The sequence below is a fragment of the Vicia villosa genome, unplaced genomic scaffold (genome assembly GCF_029867415.1).
Source record: "Vicia villosa cultivar HV-30 ecotype Madison, WI unplaced genomic scaffold, Vvil1.0 ctg.000747F_1_1, whole genome shotgun sequence".
In the NCBI taxonomy this organism is placed as follows: Eukaryota; Viridiplantae; Streptophyta; class Magnoliopsida; order Fabales; family Fabaceae; genus Vicia; species Vicia villosa.
Genome location: NW_026705336.1, coordinates 354,483 through 369,425, shown reverse-complemented (window position 1 = coordinate 369,425; position 14,943 = coordinate 354,483). Strand labels below are relative to the sequence as shown.

General features: G+C 37.0%; 1 long non-coding RNA gene across 1 annotated transcript; it reads left to right on the top strand.

The window, feature by feature from the left end:
* The first annotated feature begins 10,355 nt into the window (after positions 1–10,355).
* Positions 10,356–12,806, top strand: LOC131630906 (uncharacterized). Its single transcript, XR_009292548.1, has 3 exons — positions 10,356–11,121; positions 12,290–12,388; positions 12,519–12,806. It is a non-coding gene; the product is annotated as an uncharacterized LOC131630906 (long non-coding RNA).
* The last annotated feature ends 2,137 nt before the right edge of the window (positions 12,807–14,943 follow it).

Here is a 14,943-nt window from a genome sequence, read left to right as displayed (position 1 = left end):
CCACATCGACTAGGAATGGAGGAAATGTTGGGTTTATAAGAGAGGTGGCCCATACACCAATTGCCTTAAAGTTTTGGGTGGATATGTGACGTCAAGGTCTCTTGTAATCATGGAAATTTGGCCCATTAACACTTCTGAACCCCGCTCCCTGGACTTCTCCAAAAAGACATAATAAATGGAACTATAGTTACTCTATAGTTGCAAATGTAGGTAATTTGGCTGAACTACGTGAACAAAGCTTTTGTGTGTTTCTCTCTACGCTGATGAGTATTCACGTTACTGTTCTAACAATTGGTATCATATGACGCTTAATCCTGGAAGTGCAAAATTCAAAGTGACTCAGTTCGAGAGGACGAGCAATTTTGGTTTATGGAAAAGGATGGTTAAGGATTTGTTGGCTCAACAAGGTTTACAAAAGGCGATTCATTATGAGAACCTAACGGACAACCGTTGATTGGAACAAGATGAAGGAGAAGGCCACAAGTTTGATAAGATTTTGCATTTCTGATGACGTGATGAATCATATCCTTGACCTCACAACCCCGAAGGGTGTCTAAATAAATTGGAAAATCAATACATGTCCAAGAAACTCATGAAAAAATTATTTGCGAAGCACCGTCTCTATAGCCTGAATATGTAGGAATGAAGCGATTTGCAGGCTCATGTCAATGATTTCAACAACGTCCTCGCAGATTTGGGACGACTTGGTGTGAAGGTTGACGATGAGGATAAAGCCATTAATTTTTTGTGCTCTTTACCAAGCTTTTATGATCACTAGGTGACCACTCTCACATACAAAAAGGAAACAATCACGCTAGAATCTATTTCTTCTACTCTTTTGCAACACGCATAACGCTAAAATATAGAGGAAGGTGGAGGAAGCTTGTGTGAAGGTTTGTTTATGATGGGAGGTTAAGATTGTGGCACTGGCAAGGGTAAGGCAGTGACTTCTGGAAAGAAAAGGAGGTTCAAGTCCAAGGAAAGAAAAATAGTATAATGTTATAGTTGCAAGCAAATTGGCCATTGGAAAAGAGATTGTCCAAACAAGTCAGGCAACAATAGTTCAGCAAATATAGTTCAATTTGATGGTTCCTGCAGTGAAGAGGATTTGCTTTGCGTTTCATCTGCAAAGTACACTGATGCATGCAGGGACGGACCCAGGTTGCATCATGTGTGGGTTGGTGCCCCCACTATATCAGTATGAGTATTACTTATATTACTTATAATAATATACATGGTACTTATTTACTCTATAAGGTTTAATTAATTTTCAAAAACTATTATATTATTACATGTATCTATATGTGCATAATGTAATATGTTTATATACGTGGCCCTCTGAAAAAACATAAGCTTTGTCATCTAAAATATTATTTTATAGTAAAACTTATAAGTTTAAGATCGAAAAGTATTATCAATATTTTTATAAAGTTTGGATTAATAAAAATGTTATGTATTCTATTTATTGAATTTTACTTTATGTAAACTCTTTATTTATCATAATTTATAAAATAATTTATAAATTATATTAACTTAATTATTAAAACTAATTTAATAATTTATTTTTTAAAAAACTATACCCGATTCAAATATGACATCTAATAAATAAAAAAAATATATTATTTATATAGCCCCCACTGCTAGAAAATTCTGGGTCCGTCCCTGGCATGCATGTATGCTTGATTCTGGGTGCACCTACTATAAGACGCTACACAGGGATTGGTTCAACTCTTTTAAATTAGGTGATTTTGGTTTTGTCTATTTTGGTGATGATAAAACTTATGCCATCACTGAAAAAGGGCAAATTAAATTGCTTTGGATGATGGTGGCGTGCCACGTTGAGTGAGGTACATTATATTCTTGAATTAAGGAAGAATTTGATTTCTCTAGATACTCTTCAAGTGAATGGTTATTCATTTCGGTTAGATGGATATAGATACATCATAAGGATTAACAAGGGTGCAATTACAGTGATGACGACAATGAGGACCGCAGGCAACATTTATAAGTTGTTAGGGGCACAGTTATGGGTGATGTGGCATCTGTTGAAAATGATAATGATACAACTAAATTGTGGCACATGCACTTAGGTCATCTCAGTGAACGTGGGATGATGGAACTACACAAGAGGAATTTGCTAAAGGATGTTCGCAGTTGCACAATCCAATTGTGCAAGTATTGTGTTCTTGGGAAACAATGTAGAGTTTGTTTCAAGACCGTGCAACATCAAACCAAGGGAATTGTAACACCCCGTTAATTCTGGTGTATTAATTTAATTATTTTATTAATTAAATTATTAGAAATAATAATCTGTGGGAATTATTTGGAAAATAATAAAAATATGGTGTTGGGCTGAGTGTGATAGTTAGTAGAAGAGGGGTGTTAACTAAGCAAGCCCATTAAGAATGTTTTATTTTATTTTTCATAAAATAAAGGAAAATTGGGAAAAGAGAAGCAGAAGCAGTAGAAGCAGATTTTGGAACTGAAGAACACGTGAAAGTGAGAAGAGCCAAAGGGGAAGAGAACCTTCGAAGATTCGACTCTGAGGTAAGGGGGGATTCTTCGGGTTAGTATTCCTTATGTGATTGTAGGTAGTATGATTGATTAGGATTGTTATCTAGTTCAATCGTACGTGTCGGGTTTGGGATTTATGTTAGGTTTTGATGAATTGTATGAATTACATGATTTTTTTGATATTCATGTTATATGTGTTAATACTTGTATAAAACTTGTCTGAAATATGTTATGATGTGCAAACTGATGGTAATTGTGTGCTATGTTCGTATGTACCTGAAATTGGGGTTATGGGATAGGGTAAAAGCTGTCAAAATGGTGATTTTTGCTGTACAGGTACGTAGGAACCGGTTCCCATGTGGGACGAACCGGTTCCCCCTTGTAAAAACAGAGAAATATGGATTCTGGGTAGCTGGGAACCCGTTCCCATGTAGGGACAACCCGGTTCCCCATAGTAAAAACCAGAGACGAGACTTTTGAAGCTGCCAGGAACCGGTTCCCACGTAGGGACAACCCCGTTCCTGCAGCATTTTTCTAAAAATGTTTTATCTTTGAAAACTCATAACTTTTGATCTGAGTATCCGATTTATGTGCCGTTTTGGGCGTTGCGAAGCTAATGAGATGCTTTATCTGATGAATTGATAAAATGGGCAATAGCCAACTTTACTTTTTAAACTCGATTTAATGATTAATGAATTGAAAGATAGTATATGTATATGTGCTTATATATATGACTATTGATGCATGTATTAGTGTTGGTGATGAGATTGTGATATCCATTGAGTGATGTTAGTATATAACATGTCGTAGATGATATATGTTTTGTGATTATGCTGTCGGGTTGTTTGATAATTTATTACATTGTGTGCAATGATGATAAATGTAACGATGTATAATCGTGGTGATGATTGATGATTTATGAATGTTAATATGCTGTTAATATTAACATGTGGATTATGGTGAATGTATGCGTGTGATATATTTGTATGAATGCTAAACTTATGCATGCTTATCGGTGATGATTTGGTGATGATAATGAGACGATGTGTTACATCGGATTTGGTGATGTTGTAAGCATGTTATATGTTGCATTCATTAGCATACATTTTCGGTGATGGATCCCGGTGATGAAATGGATCAAATTGGTGGGCATAATTCCCATTGTGTGGAATTTGTGCTGGTTAAAACTGTATCTCGGTGATGAAAAGATCAGTTGGATGGGTTTATCCCATGGATTGGTACCACATGCATAGTGACAGTTGAATCATATGCATTGGTTATAACATGATTGGATGAAATCCAGTGTTATGCCTTGGTGTGTTTATGTGATTGATGTATTGTGGAGTTGTTGTTAATATAACTTGATCATTGATGAAATTGATGAGTTGTGGGCTGATGGCCAATATTGTCGAATTGATGCTTGCTTGTGTAATAATTCCGATTATATGTATGATTGAGTGGATGATAATTACTATGAGATTTTATTGCTTATGATTGCATAATGCTTATTAATTCGAATGAAACTCACCCTTACTTTAATGATTACAGATTAAGGAGTAGCGGCATCAGAATGGGGTAGGATAGCTCATAGGCTAGTCCGTAGTCGTGTCGTGTCATGCTCTGATTGTAACACTGGGAAACGCTAGTTTAGGGACGAATTATCTTATTGGTTTTGTTGTTTTATAATTGTGTTGTAGTAACCTGCATAGATGATGAATATGCAATGTCATGAGTTGTGATCCGTTGCGTTGAACATGAATTGTGTTTTATATTAAATGGTTTCCTGTGTGGCATGACAATTGACTAAGATAATTTATATTAAAGAAATTGTGATACCCTTGTATTTCATGTTTACTCTGATGATTTTTGTTATTATTATTATTATTATTATATTTTCCGTGGGGGTTTAGAAGGGTGTTACAATAGTGGTATCAGAGCATAGTCGGTCCTTGCGACCAGAGTCTTATTGTTAATTCCTGTCGGTATGCGACATGTGTGAGAAACACTGTCGGTACTCAGTGTGTTCTAACGGTTTGCTTGCAGAAGTAGGATTGAAACTAGTGGGGGAGAAGTCATGCTTCTCGGATATGTCTCAGATGCAAGATGTTAGAGAGATGCGTGGGGCAGTAGTACAAGAGTGTGGAGTTATTGTTTTCTGAAGCGAAGGTGACATGGACTGAAGACCGTGGTTGTTGTTCAGTCGGAGTGTCTCGGAGTAGATGATGGTTATTTCTGAGAAATGGAATTTGGAAGTTGTGATGCTTCAAGTGCTACTGACGTATTGCGATGTTGTTGTATGAGTAGCCCTATGTAAAAGGTTGCTGTTGAAGCAGTGATTAAAAGAAGTATTGTCGTAGACCTTGTCGTAGGATTACTAGTAAGTAATTGAGATGATGGTGGAGGTTATCGATGTTGTTGAGAAAGTTTCGAAGTGCGAGTAATGCAAAGAGATGAATATGATCTCAAGGATAAGAAGGTTGATGATGGCGTACATGAATTTGGTTTCAGGATGTTACAGAAACCGAACTTCAGCGATGAAATGTGTTGTTTAAGTTATAAGAAGTTTGGAAGCGAAGAGATGTGATAAGATGATGTTAATAATGAGATTAATTCGAAGAGGATGAGTTTTGGAGCAGAATTTTCGTAAGCAAATCGCAGGAAGATTACTGAATCGTTATGAAACTTCGAAAATTCATAACTGGAGTTCTGGACATCCGATTTGAGTTCCGTTTGAAGCGTCGGAAAGCTAACGAGATGAACTTTGTTATAAAAACGGTTGCAGCAGCTGTAACATATCTAATTGCGTCAGGATGATGTTAGAAAGAGGTGAAGTTACGGTTACACTTGTCCTTAGAACTAGATTGTTCGTTGGTGCGGCATGGGATGTCAGTGTCAGAGTTAAACAGAATAAAGGAATAATGAGGAGGCTTGTTGAGAAGCAATCTTAGAGATTAAATGTGCCAATTGAGAAGTTTTGGAGATGTCGTATAGAGTTTCGTTGCATGGTATCGGTATTGTATCTTGGGTAACGGTTGGAAACATACATGTCTTGAGCTCTGAGTGTCGGATTAATGTACCGTTTGAACCCATGAAGAGGAGAGATTATGTTATAACTTGTGGAAGAGTTATAAATACAGTAGAGTGGTCCTATGAGGAGATATTATGATGTTGGATAAAGAGGCCTAGACCAGTGTTGAAATAGGAATGCTTATTACCGCGATTGTTCGGAACGAAGTCGAGTAGAATATGTCGTTGATGAATAAGATGATAAAGATGATTTAAGTATTAATGGAATTGAGTGATGAGGGAATCAGTAGAAAAAGTGAAATAGACTTTGGAACCATTTATGGTATATTGTGATGCGTCGTTGATGGGTTTGGATGGTGTATTGATGTAAAATCAGTAAGTAGTAACTTATGCGTCGGGATGATTGAAAGCGCCGGAAAGGAATTATCTGACTCATGATTTAGAATTGGCAGCCATGGTTTGGTTGAAGTTGCGGTGACGTTATTTGTATGGTTCGAGGTTCGAAGTGTTTAGTGATCATAAGAGTCTGGAGTACCCCTTTGATCAGCAAAGACTTAATGTGAAGCAATAGACATGGTTAGATTTTGCTTGGATTATCATCTTGGTGAGGAAGATGTTGTGTCAATGCACTGAGTAGGGAACCTCTAAAAAGATCGATGCTGATGGAGAAAGAGTTGGATTTAATTGAACAATTCAGAGAATTAAGTTTGGTATGTGAAGGTGTTCCTACTAATGTTGGATTGGGTATGCTGAGACTGACTAATGGTATTCCTAACGAGATTAGAGGAAATCAGAAAGCTGATGTTGAGTTGATCGATAAGTCTACTTTGGATTACCAAAGTAAAGATGGCGGGTTCAGAATCAGAGAGGATGGTATAATGAGGTTGGGGGTCGCTGTTGTGTTCCGTGTGTTACCGAGTTGAGAAAGAATATTCTAGAAGAAGGACACCATAGAGAATTATTAGACTATGGCAATGTCAATGAGTTTGGGTGCAAACTCGGAAAAGACACTATTATGTAGTAACAACGGCTTATGCTTAAATATGATTGTCGGCTATCTATTGACAAATTGAGGACTTGATCACCCTTAATCTCTTGTCGATAATAGGCGGAATTATATAAATGGTATAAGATTGCTTGTTACCTTAATGGTATAAGATGTGACGAATGCTGAGATGTGAGAACAACCACTCACCATATTGTGGGAACTTATGAAGGAGTGAATATGAAGGAGTGCAAAGCATTGGACGGTGACTTAAGACGAGTAGTCGTAGTCGTACAGCGAAAGTATGATGTAAAGTGGTGTTATGAGTGCTACTCGTGAGTAGTGAGAATTAATATGTCGGGGTTCTACATGGAGAATATGTGTTTATCTATATGTTGGGTTTAGAATCTCGTGGACGTAAGGATGTCGTGCCAAAGGATTATGACCTTTTGAATAATTGCCGAAGTGATGGATATCCTATTACGGTTGTACGTAGTTAACGAGTAGGCATTCGGAGAAGTTAAGAAGAAGAATTGATATTACATGATGCTATAATAATCTTATGATGTTGTAAGGTATTGTGTGGATTCCTAATTGAAATGAAGGATTATACTCTACGAAGGACGAAGTTGACTTCATTCTTAGTGAAGAGTGGGACTCTGTTGAGCTATCTTGTAAGAAATGGTATATTGAGGATGATGAGCTATGTAATTATAACTACTGATGTGCACTCATTTCCATAGTTGGAATGTTTAATAGATGAAGTAAATCAGGAATTTGTTTTTGAGTGCGAGTAAGTATTGACGAGTGGTAAGTTAGAACCATGGATGGTAAAGAATGATTCTTGAACGAATGAGTAAAGAGGGCCAGAGTTGGGTATAACCTAGAAGTCTAATTGATAATGATGGTTGCAATGACAGAATGTAGCGTGTTGAGTAATTCTGGTGTGACCTAAGAGGAGCCAGACAATTGGAATTCAATGGTATAGAAATATGAGTATTGGATTCTTGAAGGAAGCAGTTGGTAAAGAATGTAAGTATTACTTATCGCTCAATTGGAAGAGTGTGCCTAACGTTAGTACATGGGTAAATGGAATCCATTACTACAGTGTTGATCAGTTGTGAACATACCATGGATTGTGTAATTGTATTATTCAGTTATTGAGTGTATTGTATGGATCACACCTCGAAGTTTCATTGTTGTTAACCGTTGGAGTTATAGCGGGTGGTACACCTAGGGATGGTCAAATGCAACGTAAGAACTGAATTGAATGCATGAGACATGCTTATGTTGGTTATGTCAGATGAACTTGGAGGTTCGACTAAGAAAGTGTTAATTGAGAATAGGAGAGTCAGATGGAGGACTTCTATTTGGGACTATTCACTGGAAGTATGTTTTCGAGGACGAAAACTCTTTTAGTGGGGGAGAGTTGTAACACCCCGTTAATTCTGGTGTATTAATTTAATTATTTTATTAATTAAATTATTAGAAATAATAATCTGTGGGAATTATTTGGAAAATAATAAAAATATGGTGTTGGGCTGAGTGTGATAGTTAGTAGAAGAGGGGTGTTAACTAAGCAAGCCCATTAAGAATGTTTTATTTTATTTTTCATAAAATAAAGGAAAATTGGGAAAAGAGAAGCAGAAGCAGTAGAAGCAGATTTTGGAACTGAAGAACACGTGAAAGTGAGAAGAGCCAAAGGGGAAGAGAACCTTCGAAGATTCGACTCTGAGGTAAGGGGGGATTCTTCGAGTTAGTATTCCTTATGTGATTGTAGGTAGTATGATTGATTAGGATTGTTATCTAGTTCAATCGTACGTGTCGGGTTTGGGATTTATGTTAGGTTTTGATGAATTGTATGAATTACATGATTTTTTTGATATTCATGTTATATGTGTTAATACTTGTATAAAACTTGTCTGAAATATGTTATGATGTGCAAACTGATGGTAATTGTGTGCTATGTTCGTATGTACCTGAAATTGGGGTTATGGTGTCGCACGCTCGCGAAAAATGAACAGAGTCGCCACCAATATATTTATCCCATAAGGGAAAGGAATATCAGGAAACCTAACAAAGGAAGGACAAGGGTCTTGCGACCAGAGAATCTAGGTACGGGAGTCGGTTACGCAAGGGGAAGGTATTAGCACCCCTCGCGCCCATCGTACTCGATGGTATCCACCTATGTTTGTTTCTATCTAAAGGGTGTATAACTATGTCTATGTCTAAATGCGAAATGAATGCAGAATGTAGGGAAAAGAAAGAATTGTACTCGCACGGGCCCTACCCCGCTGCCTACGTATCCTTTTCAGGAATCAGAGTTACCGTAGCTCGGCTAAAGATTTTCTGTTTGTTTTTGTGTTTTTTAGTTGGGCGGCGTTAACGCTCACGCTCTTGCACAAGGGGACAGCCTAGGATGCAATGGAGCGGAGATAATTTGCCCTTAGAAAGGAGAAAAAGAGATTGGTTTGTATCTTTTAAGGGTAATTCCATGATGACGAGAACCCACTACAAGGTCTCGCATCACTTCCTCACTTTTGTTTTAAGTCTGAACATTTATTAGTGTTTTAAGTGTTTTTGGTTGGTGTTTTTTAAGGGGATTTATTTGTGACTTAGATCATACCAAAAAGAGTTTTTTTTGTTTGTTTTTGAATATTTAGAGAACGCACATCGAGGCCTACGCCACAATCGTTTCTCTAAATAACGGTTAAGAAATACATCGAGGCTTCACACCTCAATCATTTCTTCTCCGCTAAGTAAAAGAGATACAAAAGAGTTTTTTATGAATATTTAGAGAATGCACATCGAGGCCTACGCCACAATCGTTTCTCTAAATAACGGTTAAGAAATACACCGAGGCTTCACACCTCAATCATTTCTTCTCCGTTAAGTAGGAAAGAACATACATCGAGGCCTACGCCTCAATCATTTCTTTCCTACCATGAAATATAGCAACGGTATGATCTTCATCGGTTTTTATTAAGTATTTTAAAAGTTGAAAAGAAAAAGAAAATGAGAAGGGAACTATTCCTAAATTCTAGCCTAAGTTGTTATCGTTTATGTACAAAGGGAAATCTAAACCTAATGTTAACACGGTTTCTACCTAAAGTTAGGAATTAAAGAGACATGAAAATAAAGTCACATTAGAAGCAAAAATTGAGAATGGCGCAATGGTAGAAAATCACACATAGGCATGAAATATCAAGTCAAAAATATAGTACAAAAATGAAAAATTACAAGTCAAGTACTACTATTTGATATGGTTTCATATGACAAAAACAAGAATTTTAATCAAGCAAAAGAATTAAAATAAAAGCCTAAACTAATATTTTTGTGATTATTTTTCTATGTCAACAATTTGTATTAAAGTCTAAAAAATCTAACAAGGGAAATTAGTATTACCTAAAGTCTAACAAGAGTAATGATCTAATCTCTAAAACTTATCAAAATCTTATTTTTTTTATATGTCCTTTTTATCTAAAAATCTAGAAAGAAAAATACTAAAAGGAAAATCAAATCTAATTAAAAACATGAAAACAGGGGAGTTCAGTCTGAAAATAATGGTGTACACAACAGATACGCAGGCCCAGGTACATTGGCCCAAACAGAGCTTTTTTGTTCAGTCATTTAGCACAAAAATGAAAGATGTGCATTGGGCTAAGGGGAGTGTGGAAAGAAATTTTCGGTGCATGGCCCAAGTGATTGAATTCAGTCCCTTTTTTATTATTATTAACCCAAAAATAACAAATTGACCATTTAATAAAAATAAAACAAAAAAAGAATGTGAAATTGGGGAAATTAGGGTAAACCTGTGAACAAATTTCAGGTTGTTCTTCTTCTCTTACTCACGAATGCGATGCAACGACGGCGCGGCGAAAATCAACCTGCTCCGGCGAAATCCTTCAGTTCGCCATTTTTATCGGAAGCAAACGCCTCTACCTCCGATTTCGTTCTCTCGTTTCCGTCTCTCTCTCAAACTCTCGCTCTCGCTTCTCTGATTTCACAACTCGAGCTCTCGTCTCGATTCCATCTCCCAAAATCTCTTCGGCTCAAACTCTCATCGGATGAAGGTGGCCGATAATGATGATGAAGCGTCGTTATTGTTGTTGCGTTACGGTACGATGCGTGATGTTGTTGTTGCGATTGGTTGAAGAAGAGAAACAAATCTATGTTGAATGATTCTTGGATGAAGAGAAGGTTGAGGTGAGAATATGAAGGCTATGGTGAATGGTGTGGTGGGGACGAATGAAGCTGTGAAAGATGAAGAATCGGGTAGAGTGATTGAAGAGATCGAGAAGTGAAGACTTGAATATTTATGGAGATTCTCAGGTTTGATTTTCTTCTTCTGCTTTTTCTGTTTTTTCTGGTTAGGATGTGAAGTTGAATGGTAGTGAAGAATGAATGCGAGGTGTGGATTCTGTTACAGTTTTTTGGTTGAAGATTGTAGATGAAGATGGATGAAGAGAAGTGAAGATGAAGGAAAGATGGTGATGAAGATGAGAAGATGTGATGAAGAGTTGAAGAATGAAGATTTAGGTTGAAGTGTGAAGGAGTTCTTAGAGAGAATTGAAGGTGAATGAGGTTATATAGAGGTGAGTGATATCTCTGATTTCTGTTACTTTTCTGTTCTGATTCAATTGCATTCTGTTAGTTAGTTATAGGTTGTAGTTATGATTCTGTTTAGAAGTTGGTTAGTAGTTATAGAAGCTGTTAGGATGTTAACTGTAATGAGGGGTTTATGTGATTGATTAAGAAAATATCAGGGCTGACTCTGTTAAGTATTGGAGAAGGTTGGTAAGAGGTATTTACAAACTGTTATAAGTTAGTTTTAGATTGGTTAGGACAGTTGAAAGATATTGGTTAGAAAACTGTTAGAAAGGTTGGAAAGAGGTTAGTTATGTGTTATGTGCTGAGCTGGAAATTAGGGTGATTGAAGGTTAGAAGTGTGGTTAGTAACAGAAAGTTAGTTACAAACTGGTTTTTTAGAAGTTGTTAGTTAGTAACTGAAAGTTAGTTATAGACTGTTTTGTATGGAGAACAGGTTAGGGGTTGGTTGATAACTGTCAGTAGTTTTGAAATTAAAAAGTGAGGGGGAAAGTTAGTTATGAGGTTAGAGGGTAGTTATAACTGTCATAGGAGTTAGTTGTATGGGTATGGATTTAGTTAGTTATAGGGGAATTAGTGATAGGTTTAGGATTGTTAGGGATAGTTTGAAATTGGAAGGTGGGGGAAAGTTAATGATTGGCTACTGTTAGCGGGACTTGACTGAATTTGGGATTTGGAGTGTGGTTGTATATATACCCGAACTGTCCTCATCTGAGTTGAACTGGTAATGAGGTTTAGTCGGTATGAAACTGTGATCGAGCCATTAAATCATGTAGAATTCAGCCGACTGTTTTTTGTAGTGAACTGGTTTGAAATGTATGATTATGTGTGATGTTTGTATGGTTCTTTGTGCAACTGTTTGGTTATGAATGAAAATGCATATGGCTGAAGCATGGTTTGGCTTTTGAATGTTTGGACATTGGGGGCAGTGCTGGTTGTATGTGCAGCAGGGAATACGAACTGGATATGCTTGAGCTGTCCTCATCAAAGTTGAATTAACCATTTGCATCATGTTGGCATATCACTCTGATTGTGGAATTTTAGTTTTTTTTGGTGCAGATTAGTGGCATGATATTAATCTGTTTCTTTTTCTATTGAAGCTTCGATCATGGCTTGAATAACCCCTTAATCTTTCTGTTTTCGCATACATCGCAGGTCTAATGTCAGCTGAGTGTTTGGCATAACGTGAAACTGTAGTGTTGAATCAAAGCGGATTTTCGTGTAATGAAAGCTGTGACAGATCGGGAGTGATCAGTGAGTGAAGATTTCTTTTTGCATATAATTCAATGTGCTGAATTTCTTTTGTAACCTCCTTTGCTTTGAAATTCTGAAAAGCTTTGCCGTTCATGATCGTATGTATGTTTTTTCTTTCGGAATTATGCAGGTGATGGTGTGGGTGAAGTCACTTGGTTCATGAAGATGACTTGGTGAAGTTTTAAACAGAGCTGGACTTGAAGAATACATGAAGAAGCACTTAGGATTTTAGGAAACTCATGACTTTGTATAGACCTTTTTTTGTATGAATTTTTGTACTTCCATTTCCTTTTGCTACTCTCTTGTAATTGACTTCCCTTTTAGTTGGAATGGAACTTTAGTTTGACTTTTGATGATTCACCATGAACATAAATGGGCTTTTGAGCTTTTGTAATGAACATTTTTTGTATCAAATAGAGACATGGGCTTTTGAATGGAATTGTGAATTTAGAGAAGTTGTTATGTAATTTGAATTTGGATTTTTGTAGTTGCAAATGAAACGGACATTTGAAGCTTGAACTTGAATTGGTGAATATATGAAAGATGACATTTGATGATTTGAAAAATGGTGGGAAATTGCTTGAGAATTTGAATGGGTTTGAAGCTTTTGAATGCATTTTTATTCTTGTATAAACTCTTGGATAATTTCAAGTTCAAGCTAATCATGGCCAAAGAAATTGGTTCTTAAACACCTTGATCATGTCCATTTTTCAGACTATCTCATTCGTATTTTCTATCTGTATTCCAACATGCTTCCAACACGCATCCCTTGACGATTTCTGTTTCTTGATGATAAAAGCCTAAATCCCTTATACTATAGCACTTGTATTTCAGACCACCTCAACGATAATGTATTGAAGGAATTAGGGAAATAAACCCTAACTGTTTGATCTTGGTGAAGATAGTCTTGTGGATAGCCTTGTAGCTTAATGACAGAAGAGTCCACAATAACCATGGATCCAAACCCCGCTTTCACAGTCCAACGCTCTAAGGAGAACTAGATGAATCAGAGTTATTTGATATGTACACCTCAAACCTTTATGAAACCCTAGCATTTCGAAATCATTGATCCCATGCCAGATTTATTGATTAATGATGCATGAGTTATGTTAATGCCCTAGTGAAAAGATAATGCATATGAAATGAGAAGCCTAAGCCAGTTAGAAGTAAAGGGGTAGGACAAATTTGGGGTATGACAGCTGCCCCTATTTAATCGTCTTGAACCTGAAGGTGAGATTGGCGCTAGCCTTTCGAACATTCCAGGTAGAAGAAGATTAAATATCAAGACCAGAAATTTGTCCTGAAAGATGAGATGGTGTAAACGTTGTCCTTATTTTTGTTCTGATATCTGCTGGGGAAAGGGAATTTTTTTTTTGATGAAAAATTTACAATGAGTAATTGGATGAACGGTGATAGCTTGTAACGTGGTAATGGTGCCAATACAAGGTTCTCGATGGAAATGGTTATTGCATGGAAGTAATTGGAAAATACGGGTTTGATGGAAAGGTAGGACCTACGATCTGTGACTCGAAACTAGGGTAAGGTCAACGGACCTACGACCCACAAGAATTGAAAAAGATGAGGATAAGGTTTACAGACCTACGATCCACAAGAAATGAAAAAGATGAGGATAAGGTTGACAGACCTACGATCCACAAGAAATGAAAAAGACGAGGATAAGGTTGACAGACCTACGATCCACAAGAAATGAAAAAGACGAGGATAAGGTTGACAGACCTACGATCCACAAGAAATGAAAAAGACGAGGATAAGGTTGACAGACCTACGATCCACAAGAAATGAAAAAGATGAGGATAAGGTTGACAGACCTACGATCCACAAGAATTGAAAAAGGTGAGGATAAGGTTTACAGACCTACGATCCACAAGAAATGAAAAGGACGAGGATAAGGTTTACAGACCTACGATCCACAAGAAATGAAAAAGACGAGGATAAGGTTGACAGACCTACGATCCACAAGAAATGAAAAAGATGAGGATAAGGTTGACAGACCTACGATCCACAAGAAATGAAAAAGACGAGGATAAGGTTGACAGACCTACGATCCACAAGAAATGAAAAAGATGAGGATAAGGTTGACAGACCTACGATCCACAAGAAATGAAAAAGATGAGGATAAGGTTGACAGACCTACGATCCACAAGAAATGAAAAAGACGAGGATAAGGTTGACAGACCTACGATCCACAAGAAATGAAAAAGATGAGGATAAGGTTGACAGACCTACGATCCACAAGAAATGAAAAAGATGAGGATAAGGTTGACAGACCTACGATCCACAAGAAATGAAAAAGACGAGGATAAGGTTGACAGACCTACGATCCACAAGAAATGAAAAAGATGAGGATAAGGTTGACAGACCTACGATCCACAAGAAATGAAAAAGATGAGGATAAGGTTGACAGACCTACGATCCACAAGAAATGAAAAAGACGAGGATAAGGTTGACAGACCTACGATCCACAAGAAATGAAAAAGATGAGGATAAGGTTGACAGACCTACGATCCACAAGAATTGAAAAAAGATGAGGATAA